The following is a 12947-nucleotide window of genomic DNA, read 5'->3' on the forward strand; positions in this document are numbered from 1 at the left end:
ATCTGCCTATCTTTCTGGTTATCTTGCTGTTTGATGTTCTGAAGTTTCACTTTAATTTTCCTGTTAAGTGTATGAAGAGTGTTAAGGGTTGAGTTGTGTCCCCTAAGAAAGATATGCTGAAGTCCTAACCCCAGTATCTCAGAATGTGACTTATTTGGAAACAGGGTCCTTACATGGGTAATCAAGTTAAAATGAGGTCATTGGGGTAGACTTTAAATAAATATAACTGTTACCCTTATAAATAGGGGAAATTTTGGACATAGAGACAAACGTACATAGAAGAGACAGAGGCACAAAGAGAATGCCATGTGAGAAGCAAGGCTGAGATTGGGGTGATAGACCTATGAACAAAGGAACACCAAAATTGCCAGCAAACCACCAGAAGGTAAGAGACAGAGGAAACAAATTCTTCCTCACAGCTTTCGGAAAGAACCATACTACTACCACCTCAATTTTGGACTTCTAGCCTCCAAAACTGTGAAACAATAAATTTCTACTATTTTAAGCCACCAGTCTGTGGTACTTTGTTACAGTAGCCCTAGGAAATCAAAACAGTGAGCATTTTCAAATGAGGCTTGTGTGTTTCTTTAATTTAAGAATATTCTTAAACATTATATCTTCAGATATTTCTTTTCTATTATTCTTTCTATACTCATTCCTAGATTTTTATTAAATTTATAATGGAATGTCTCAATTGATCCTCCATATTTTTTAAATTTTCTTTGAGTTTTAGTTGACATCCTATGCCATATTCCAATTTGCTAATTCTATCTTTGACTTTTTCTATTTTACAGTTTACCCAAATATTGATTTTCTTATTTTTATTCCAATATTTTCATTTTTTATTTTCAAAATTAACCTGCAAGTTAAATAACCTAAAGTTAACCTGAAGTTAATTCAATGTCTTGTTTTTCATTTTATTGGTTTTGTTAGTATTACTTTACTTAATGTGTTTGAATTTTTATTTTGAACTTTGACCTTCTGTGGAAATTTGTTTTTTACCTCTATGCCCATTCCCCCTTGTCTAACTGTTTTACAGTTATCTTAAACTCCGCTTTATCCCAGTGTCCCCTTCAAGTACCTGATGATATATAGTCACTGAGCCAGCAGGTAAATTGGCTCAAGTCTTGCTTTCAGTCTGTGTCCACTTACTCCTGTCTCTCAGTATGCACAATATGTAACCCAGAAAATTGTTGGTCACAGCTTTTTACAACTTCTTTTAACAGGTAATGGAGCTCTAACACAGCCGGTCTCAAAAGCAGGAAGCCTGACCCTAGCCTCCTATTTTACATGGGCCACATTTAATCTCTGTTACTCTGTCTTAGCTTTGCTTAATTCTGGTCCAAATTTCAGTAAGGAATATGGAGTATACTTATTATATTATATTTTTGGTTTTCTCTTGTGTTTTCGTAGGCATAGGTAAATTTTTAGTTCATCCATATCTTTTTAATTTTTCACTTTAGAGTTTATCATTGCTATATATTTAGGATGGCATATGAGGACTCAAACATGAAATCACAAATTTATCTTGAAGAGAAACCCTGATTCCTTTCTAACTTTAATTAAACCTTTGTGAGTCATTCCTAGTTAACTCCTGCTAACCTGTTTCCATAGTTAAATGTGGAAAATTCTTTTGGCCTGGAACTCCGTTGGCCTTGAACTATTCCTAGGCTGTAAATAAATTAGGCTTAAATAACTTTTGACAAAATCAGGCTAAAATAGGCCCTATTTTTTTTTCTAGGTTGATAAAATACACATATACCAGCACCAGATGCAATGTGAACAAAGAGAGATAAGTAATGATTTTTCCTTAATCCTGAATGCTGAACTGGGATTATTTTCCTTCCATGATGCTGAGTCAAGGTTATTGGACCTTACCACTTCAGCATATGGAAAAGAAATCCAAAAAAAAGAGACATATCCACTTGCAATGATTTTTTAACTTTTATTACATAAGGACTCACCCCACTACCAAGCCTAGGGAACATGTTGTTGTAGGATCTAACTAAGAGTAATTCTCCTCTTTCCTGGAGTAGAAAAAATGATGAAGAGCCTTGAACTTCTTCCCTGAAAACTAGCAATATTAATTTTCCTCAAAAACTTTTATTGTTGTTCCATATCTTCTACCTTTAATGAAGTCAGTAAGTCTGAGATTGTTTTCCCTCTTAGTGAATGTCCTATTTTTGTCAGTCTAGCTGAAGGACTCTTTATTTGTCATCGAACTACACTAAGATTCTGTTCCTAATTTACCTGGGTATGGTTTATATATTCCTTTAGACTTTGAGCTGAAAACCTAGTGTATGAGCCCATAGTTCTTATTTAGTCATTCAGTTACTAGGGGCTGTGTGAAGAGTAAGCTAGAGAAACTGATAGCCAAAATTCAGGTGGATTGTATCTGCCTACTTCTCTGAAAATTTGAGTACCATACTCTTGAAGTTTTCCATGGTCTTTAAGGAAAGAGTACCTACTATTTAGCTGTTCCCTAGCTTTGGTGTCCCTCATCAGTCTTTTGTATATTTCAGTAAGTAGCACAAATCTCCCACCACTATCACTATGACCACCACCAAGTATTATTTACAGTCTTTTTTTAGGCTTAATCTTGCCTCCGGTTATGCACCAGATTCCTGTTTAAAACCCAACCGGAAGTTAAAATGGTAGCATAATGTGATTTTTCCATTAGACTTACTCCTGTCCTATTCTGTGGAGGAAGGATAAGTTTCAAATGGACAACTTCCATTTTTTTTCTCCCATGGCTCTCTTTTATCACTTGAACTTCTTCACTCACTGATCCAAACCTCAGCGTCCTTATTTGTCTTTATCCAAATGTATGACAAGCTCATCAAATCTGGTAAGCTTGTAATATGACTTTGTGATCATACCTCTAGTATTCCTAAAGATAAAATTTTATCTGTATTTTGCATTCGTTTCTGTAAACTGTAGGCAAAGTATAAATCATGCAAACATGTCCTGACTTTACACTCTTTCCCCGAAATTTATCAATACATTTGGCTTTAAATTAGCAATTTATAACAAAAAGTGAGAACTAGTAAATAATCAACTGAAGAACAGAAAAAAGTATAAAAAGTAGTCAAAAGTAGTCAAAAGTAGTCTCAGTAGTCACTGAGAAAGGCTGCTAGGAGTTTGGTTTGGCTAAAACATAGATTATATCTAAGGGAGCCATATTTACTTCTTAGATTCTTATTAGAAAGTGTCAGATAAAAATTATAAATAATAATACTATAATAAATTTTATTGTTCCTTATATTATCATAGGACAATGCATTTGACAAAGTAAGCCCTATTTTGTGGAATAAAAAAGAACAAAGGAGTAGAATTCATAGGATATTGGTTTTTTCTCTTTCTTTCTTCTTCTTTTTTTAACTAGAAACAACTAGCTGTGTGTGTTGGATATGGCCCCTACCATCTCTGGGGTTCCTTTATTGCAGCTCAAATTAGAGAATGAAATTTTACTCTATAGAGTTATTCCATGCCGCATTTATTTAGGCACAAATGGTAGAAAGATGACTTCTCTGTAGGTGAAGTTGCCTGCCTACAGAAAATGTGTTTGATCTCTGCCTAGCCATTTTCTTCAGAGTTTTTGTATCCATAATATCACACTCAACAATCACAAAAAAATAATTGGTAAACCTTAATTGAACATATTCAAAACTCTTCAAGCATAACCCAGAAGAAAAGATTTCAAAATTACACCTAGATGAAATGTTTATCTTTTTATAAATTTCTGTTTGAATGGATTTTGAAGCAAAATTATATTTTATTTTAAAAATAGAGTCAAGATAGTCATGATTAATATTGTTTTGGGAATAATTTATTATAACATAGTTTACATTCAGAAAGTGACTTCTGAAGAATCTTAACGACCCTTTCCAAATTGCTTTCACCTACCTCTGAAGTGAAGGACATTTTACATAAGCACAAAGTGGAAAAAATTAAAATATATACAGCCATGGTTATTAATAGGAAGGCAGGTGGCACTGATTAAAAGAAAACAGTAAAAATTCTCATTTGGAAGTAATTTCACAATTATGTACTATGGATTAATTTAGTCTGGAATCTACTATATGAAAGAAATGCAAATTTAGCTGAGCTTTCTAATTATAAACTATTTAAGGTAAAAAATTATCAGCCTAATTACATTATTCTATACACAGGATCCCATGGTTAGATATTCTTATATCTGAATTTCTCTGCCATCACCTGCGATTGCTATATACTGTCTTCCAAGAAGTGGATTTTAAAAGAGGGAAATAGCCATGTTATTTGACATTTTGCTCTATTTTTCAATACCCAGTGTATAATGAATGCTCAATAAATATTGATAAATAATGTCTTTAATGAGAATCCAGATTAAAATGAATGTTTTACTGTTAATAATCTTTTCTAAGCACAATGCAGTAACTAGGATCATCCTGACATAACTTCACATAAATCACAAACTGGACAAGTTTGGGCAATTGGTTCACATTACCACCTACCATTTTCACTTATCATTTTATATTATGAAGTCTCCTTAGATAAGAATACAGCAGACCTTTGGTAGAGTGTAATCTTTTCAGACATCTCATAATTCATTTATGCAATGCAGAAGTGAAAATATTTTCAAGCTTTTAGATAATGATGCCATTGGCCAGGCAAATGACTTTGAATAGCAAAGAGAACAAACTTCTCATTTTGCTCTACTTTTCTAAGACATTACTCTTTCCAACAGTGTGCACTGCCTAGTTCTCAAAATCATTGTGAATAAGAATAATCTAGGAATGTTGAAAAATATTCAGTTCATGAATCTGACTTAAAGAGATTCTAATTAAATAGGAAATGATGGCTGCTGTGACAACTTCATTGGACTATGGGGTAGCAGATGTGAAATATTTCTCTTTATTTTGAAATATTTTTCATGGAACCTAAAGTATTATTATAATAATTAACACCTGGGTGGCACAGTCAGTTAAGCAATCGACTCTGGATCTTCGTTCATCATGATCTCACGGTTCCTGAGTTCAAGCCCCACATTGGGCTCTGTGCTGATGGTGCAGAGCCTGCTTGGGATTCCGTCTTCCATTCTGTCTGCCCTTCCCCCCACTTGTGTGTGCTCCTGCTCCGGCACTGTCTCTCTCTGTCTCTTAAAATAAACAGGAGCACCTGGGTGGCTCAGGCGGTTGGGCATCCGACCTCAGCTCAGGTCATGATCTCACAGTTCATGAGTTTGAGCCCTGCCTCGGGCTTTGTGCTGACAGCTCAGAGCCTGGAGCCTGCTTCAGATTCTGTGTCTCATTCTCTCTCTGCCCCTCCCCCACTTGTTCTCTGCCTCTCAAAAGTAAATAAAAATGTAAAAATAAATAAATAAACAAACAAACATAAAAAACTGTTAATAATTAACACCTCTCAGGAAACAATATAGGGGGGTGCCTGGGTGGTTCAGTCAGTTAAGTGTCAACTTTGGCTCAGGTCATGATCTCGTGGTTCATGAGTTCAAGCCCCGTGTTGGGCTCTATAGTTATAGCTCAGAGCCTAGAGCCTGCTTCAGATTCTGTATCTCCCTCTTTCTCTGCCCCTCCCCTGCTCATGCTCTGTCTCTCTCTCAAAAATAAAGCATTTAAGAAATTTTTTTAAAAAAGAAACAATATAGGAAAGGATTCTTTTTTATTTTTTTAATATTTATTTATTTATTTTGGGAGAGAGAGCTCGAGCAGGGGAGGGGCAGAGATACAGGGGGACAGAAAATCCCAAGCAGGCTTTGTGCTGACAGCACAGGGTTTGAACCCACAAACCGTGAGATAATGACCTGAGCCAAAACCAAGAGTCGGAAGCTTGACCAACTGAGCCACGCAGGTGCCCCAGAAAAAGATTCTTTTGAAAACATTTTTTCTAATTATAAAAATATTATATGTTCATTATATAGAAATTTGGAAAATAATGGAAGGTACAAATAAGAATCTAAAATTTTACCATATCCCACTATGGGGAGATAACAGCCATTAACTTTTCTTCCTTTTTTGGAGCATTTTAATTGTTTTATTTAAGAACGAAGAATATTGCAAGAATTATATATATTTATATAAGTAAATTTTCACAAACTCTACCTGTGTAACCAGCTTCCATCTCCCAGATCAAGAAATAGTGTATTACCAGCAACACAGAATCCTCCCTTTGTCCCCTTTAACACCACCTCCACAAAGATAAATACCCTTATACTGACTTCTAATGCTCTAAACAAGTTTTATCTGCTTCTGATTTATATATATAACATCTTCTCTCACTCATCTAGACATTTGTGAAATTTGTTCATATTGTTCTGTTGCAGTTCATTTGTTTTCATAGCTGTGAATATAGAGCCAGTTTGGGGCAATTACAAATAGTTCCCCAGTTAACATTTTTGTGCATGTTTTGTACATGTGTATGTACAATTGATGTTAGATATTTACTTAGGAGTGGAATTTCTGGGTGATAAGATGTGTATAGAATATGCATATGTTTAGTTTGGTAGACACTACCAATTAGTTTTTCATAGTAGTTGTACCAATTTATATTCCTACTAGCAAAGTATGAGACTTTTAGTTGCTTCGCATCTTCACCAAAACTTGGTATTTTCTTTTATTTTCATTTCAGCCATTTTGGTTGATAAAAATTGTCATATTGTGGTTTTAATTTATATTTTACTTATGACTAATGAAGTTGAGCTTGTAGCTATCATTTACATTTTGATAAATTTTTTTGTCTTTTTTTCTGTGTGTCTGTATATGCATGCATGATATTTTAAAATAAAGATTATGTTGCATATTCAACTATATGAACATCTAAAATTATATCATGAGAATTCTCCACGTTCATAAGTATTCTTCAGAAATATTAGTTTTAGAATATTGTTCTGACCCATCTCACTAGAAATAATTAAATGACACTTATTTTTCTCTGTCTGCTTTATTTAACTTATCATAATACCCTCTAGGTCCATCCATGTTATCACACATTTTATTCTTTTTTTATGACTGAATAATTTTCTATTTTACATATACCACATCTTCTTTATCCTTAATCTGATGGATACAGTTTGCTTCCATATTTTGGCTATAAATAATGCTGCATATATCTCTTCAAATTAGTGTTTTCATTTTCTTCAGATAAATACCCAGAGTGAAATTTCTGGATCATATGGTTGTTCTATTTTTAATTTTTTGAAGAACTTCCATATTTTTTTCTATAGTGGCTGTACCAATTTACATTCCTATCAAGAGTGGATGAGGGTTCCACTTTGTCCACATCCTATATAATTTCACTTATATGTGGAATCTGAAAAATAAGCAAACAAAACAAAATAGAAATAGACTCATAGATATAGTAAACTAACTGTTGGTTACCAGATGGGAGAAGGTTTGGGGGGGCAGGAAAACAGGTTATAGGGATTAAGAGGTACAAATTTACAGTTCTAAAATAAGTCATGGGGATATAATGTACAGCATAGAGAAGATAATCAATAATATTGTAATAACTTTGTATAGTGACAGATGATAATTAGACTTATCATGTGAATCAAATAAAAAATATCTAATCACTATGACATACACCTGAAAAACTAATAGGATATTGTATGTCAGGTATACTTCAGTTAAAAAAAATTAAATGATACTCTAATATCTGGACAAAAATAGGGAAAACAAATATCTGAGAAAACAATAACTGAAGTTTAAATTGAACAACTGACTTCACTAAATTAGTTTCTAGTTTTCTCTTTTTGTCTTGTCTAAGTCATGGACATGAAGTTGATTAAACTATGATTTTTTTTTATCACATGATGAAAAGCAGTGGAATGGACCTAGGACCCATAGTGGTCAAGTCAAATTAGGATGATGGCACATTCCCTAACTATGTTGGGAGGGTATGTGCATATCAATGAGGATCATTTGAATCTGAGAACAGTTTGTACTATGTAAGGCAAGGAATTGTGGTAAATTAGAAACTATTATTATAATTTTACCACAGCATCTTGTAAATACGAGCCTCTCAAAAAATGTTTGCTCCAAGTGGAAAGTAGAGGTGGCCAGTCCACAAGTTAAGGCTATTTTGCGATGTTCTGTAGTTGGAATGTTCAAAATTCTAGACTACGTACAAATGCCATGAGAATTAATTCCACTTGTAATCATTGTGAAGTAGAGAAATTTAGTATGGATCATAAAATGCCCCATTAGAATAGACATAAAAGATTCTAAGAAAAAATTTTTAATAAGAATACTGCTATTAACTAGAGGTTAGGCTTAACTTGTAAATATCCATCCAAAAATGGTAGTCTATTACTTGTATACTCCTCTATCAAACTAATTAGTGAACATGTTTTTCCACGGCAAATGGTCACTATTATTATTTTAATATTACAAGATGTTAATAGTAATGGTTTTGTATTATATAATCATTATCTGAATAATCTCCATAAGTCTGTTAGGCAGGCTGGTAGATCCTGTCTGTCATTTTGTAGATGAAGACACTGAGGATATAGAGTCTAAGAGTGCTGGCCATCATCACATGATTAATAAATGGCAGTCAAAATATGAATCTAGGTCTTCTGACTCCAATCTGTTTATATCTGGTTCCCTGCTCCTTTTCCTTCAGCAGCAGGAAATTTGTTCAAATTATCTAGGTATTTATTCCAGATCTCCATTTTACTTTGACTGTCTAAACCTAGTTTAGGGCTAATAAAACAACTCTGTTTAGAATTTATTTTCAGAAAAATGCTTTTTATAAAGTAGCATTCAGAAAATTCTTAAGACTGGAGCAGGGTATGGAATAACTCCTACTTACCTATCAACTCTCAGTTCAGACAGGACCTTCTTTATTAGACCTCCCCCACAGGACTTTGCTAAAAATGGGAAAATATAATGCAAAAAAAATTTTGATATATGCAAAATATGTACTTAGTATATGGTAATTCCTTTCTCTTATGCCCTGAGACCTTTCTTCTATGAATTCAATCTTCAGCTGTTGATTAATGTGTCTGACATATTGTAGATGTTCAATATATATTTAATACACAAATAATTAGACAATAAGAGCTAGTTTGAGCAGGGCTTTGTGAGAATGGATCCCAGAACTGGAAGAGAAGGGCAGCCATGCTGGGGAAAGGAAGCAGGAAATAAATCAACTTTGTTTTTGGTGGATTTCTACCTAGGGCTAATGTTTGGTGACAACACTCCTTCAGGCTTCAATAAATCTTCTTGAACTCTGGTTACCCATTTGCCATTTCCCACCCAAGATAGGTTTGAGCTACAAATGTCAGTTGAGATCCCCCTGAAGCAGATGAATACCAAAGTTAATAGATAGGAAGCAATTTTTTGGAGTTGGCACAGAGGATGTTTGCCAGATTTAGCAAACAAAAATATAGGATTCCCCAATTCATTTGAATTTCAGGTGAAGGATTAATACATTGTAGTATAAATATGTCCTATACCTATATTTTATCTGGCAACTCTAAAATAGGGCCATCAATTGAGTTTGGTAGTAAGTGTTTTACTGAATTTATTAATGTCCCACTTTTCTCTAAAAAAAGATTCATACCAGCTTACTGCAAAAAGCACAAGATATGTTAATAAATTAGAAATAGAAAACTAGGAATGAGTAAAATCTGTAATTAATAAAATTTAACTTTAAATTTTGCCCTAAGCTTTCTGAAACAGTGCAAACAATTCATGATAAATCATGTATGTCTTACGATTAAAAAGGCCATTTCTTAAAATGAAAAAAACATTATTATCATAAAGAAGAAGTGTAGTATATTAGACTATATTTCTAGTAAGAGTGTTTGGATTCAAGTCTTTAAGCAAGTCACAACAGCTCTTTGAACCTCAGTTCAAAGTTTATCTATGAAATGGGATTATCTTATTCCAGTTATCTAGCTATGGCTGTGTAACAAATTACCCTATAACTTAGTGACTTCAACAACCATTTTGTTATAACTCATGATCCCTGAATCAGGAGATTTTGTAGACCATAGCTGGATAATCAATGCGCTCAATGCAGCATTGACTGAGATCACTCAGTCAGCTTGGATATATGCTCTTTTGAAGATTCAAAATGCCTTCATTCATCTATCTGTGACTTAGTAGGATTATGTGGAAGGCCAAGCACTTCTTGGACTGTAGCTCAAGGGACCCACATGTGGTATCTGCAGCATGACAGTTTCAAAGTAGGTGACTTCTAACATGGCAGCTCAGGACTCTTAGAGAAATTGTTCTGAGACAAAAAGTAGACACGGAGCATCTTTTAGGCCTGGGCCCGGAAACAGACACACTGCTACTCCTTCATATTCTATTGGTTACAACAGTCACAGAGCCAACCCAGATCCAAGAACAGGGGACACACACCCAACATCTCCATAGGAGGACTGTTTTAAAAAACAGTGTGGCCTTTTTTAATCTGCCACTCTGACTCTTTACCAGGATCATGGGAAGATAGATGAGATGACATATCCACAAGTACAGATAATATAAATGGCCTATTAACATCTACGGTGCCGGGCCTATTAAAATCTCTTTTAACTATGGCCTCAACCTAATCCCTACTACAGATAATTCTTTAAGCCAGGGAAAAGGTATAAATGTGCTATGTAAATCAGATGATTGGAACCCTCACAAGTACTTCTTTGAAAAACACAAGAACCCTGGTGTTAAAAGCAGCTGATAAATCAGTTACTGAGTACCTGCTGTGTCTGGATATTAAGCCCTGCTCTTCTTAAACCATTGGACCAATAACAATCATCTTGGTTTACTCAGCCAGTAATCTACATGCCTAATTTATATTAATAGTAGTTCCTATTGGAAAATTGGAAAAACTCTCAGTATTTTAGAAACTCTCAACACTATAATTTTTTTAAGTAGCTGGTTCATATGAGAAAAGGGATTATTTTCTTTTAAAAAAAATGGTGATTTTGTTTGTTCATTAACAAAAGAAAACTTCCATTAAAACTTCACTTCAGGGGCGCCTGGGTGGCTCGGTCGGTTAAGCGTCCGACTTCGGCTCAGGTCACGATCTCACGGTCCGTGAGTTCGAGCCCCGCGTCAGGCTCTGTGCTGACAGCTCAGAGCCTGGAGCCTGTTTCAGATTCTGTGTCTCCCTCTCTCTCTGCCCCTCCCCTGTTCATGCTCTGTCTCTCTCTGTCTCAAAAATAAATAAACATTTAAAAAAAATTTAAAAAAAAAAAACTTCACTTCACAGGGGCTCCTGGGTGGCTCAGTGAGTTAAGTGTCGTGATCTCACAGTTCATGAGTTTGGGCCCCACATCATGCTCTGTGCTGCCAGCTCAGAGCCGGGAGCCTGCTTCAGTTTCTGTGTTTCCCTCTCTCTCTGCCCCTCTCCCACTCACATTCTATCTCTCTCTCAAAAATAAATAAAACATTTTAAAACATTACTAAAAAAAATTCACATAATGGTTGCTAGCCTAAGGATATGCACACAGGAATGATTCTGTACCATAATGTTCCTTCCGTAATGCTGGACATGCCATTCCCAGCTCCATTCAACAAAAGCACCAAGATTTGAGAACAACCGAAAGCTCTTCCCATTCTCTTTTGCCCAAAAATAGTTCTGCTGTTATCTTCATGGGGTTATTAATCACTTTCTTGAGCTAAAGAGGTGGTTTATAAAAACCTTTGTTTAAAATGGCATTTAGCCATTTTAGTTGCTAACATAGGACCTTACTGCTGGAGAGGACTCCAGTCTCTTCATCCTTACCTATAGCCAAGGAAACAAAAGCCCAGGGAGGTAAAGTGATCTGCATAAGTTTATAGAGCTTTGAGTAATAGGGGCAGAACATGACATAACAAATTTATATCTGCATAATATTTGATAGGCCACAAAGCTCTTATGCTTATTTTATGCCATTTAATCCTCATGACATCTTATAAAGAAACTCTGAAAGCCAAAGCATTTGAAGAAGAGTCAGGGGTTCTTTCCACTGCACATGTGCCCAACACCTAGGCCCTTAGAGAATAGGACATGGGACAGGTATATTTGCTTTGTATGATTGGGAGCGGTGGTAGAGGGATGGAGATGATCCATAATCCAGAAAGACTGGTCTAGGAAGCCAAGCTTGATGGGTCATCTGAGTGAGGAGGAGGAGAGGAGTGCAAACTGAAGCAGGAGGGCCCAAAGGAAAACAAGCTATTGCCCAAATATTTTGAGGGGTTAATCTGAATAGCTTCATCTTTTTCTGTGAGTTCCTTTAATAACCTTAAAGGGCACCTGGCCTCATATATTTGTATCTTAAGAAGAAGGACCTGCCTGAATACAGGCTGCTTAGCCTTTTCTCCTTTTCTTTAATTGCTTTTGCTGAACTGTCAATAAATTCCCAAGTGTCTGAGCTAAGCAACGATAGGAATAATTTCCATTTCTGCTTCTCTCAGCATGAAAGAAGGCAATCTCTTTCCAATCCAAGGAACTTGGTGAGCAAACATTAAGAAACACCAATTTCTCTCGTCCTTTTTGCTTGTTTAAAAAGAAAATCATAAAATATGATTTTTGTTTGTTTCTTTTGCAGCAGGAAGTATTTGCCCCCAAGCTTCTGAGATGTTATTTTCAGGCTTGTTCTGTCTGTCAATATCTGAAGAACACTTCACAGCAATGACATAGCTTTTGAGTGCATGGGGAGAAAATGAGCAGCAAACAGACCCTCAAGAGACACTGCTGCCACCATAGAACCTGAAAATATGGCTCCTATCTTTTATTGGTGTCAGAAGACCTTCAGTTGTGGGTCTTTCATCAACACATCCAGTATTTTCATTTCTAAAGTCCTGGAGCTATTTTGCAGTATTTGAATTTAGATGATAGATAGCTGATTGATAGATGATAGATAGATAGATAGATAGATAGATAGATAGATAGATGATAGGTAGTTAATAAAGAGAGCGAGAGAGAGAGATGGGAGAGAGACACTGACCCTAAAT

Source organism: Panthera leo, chromosome C2, assembly GCF_018350215.1.
Source record: "Panthera leo isolate Ple1 chromosome C2, P.leo_Ple1_pat1.1, whole genome shotgun sequence".
NCBI classification, from domain to species: domain Eukaryota; kingdom Metazoa; phylum Chordata; class Mammalia; order Carnivora; family Felidae; genus Panthera; species Panthera leo.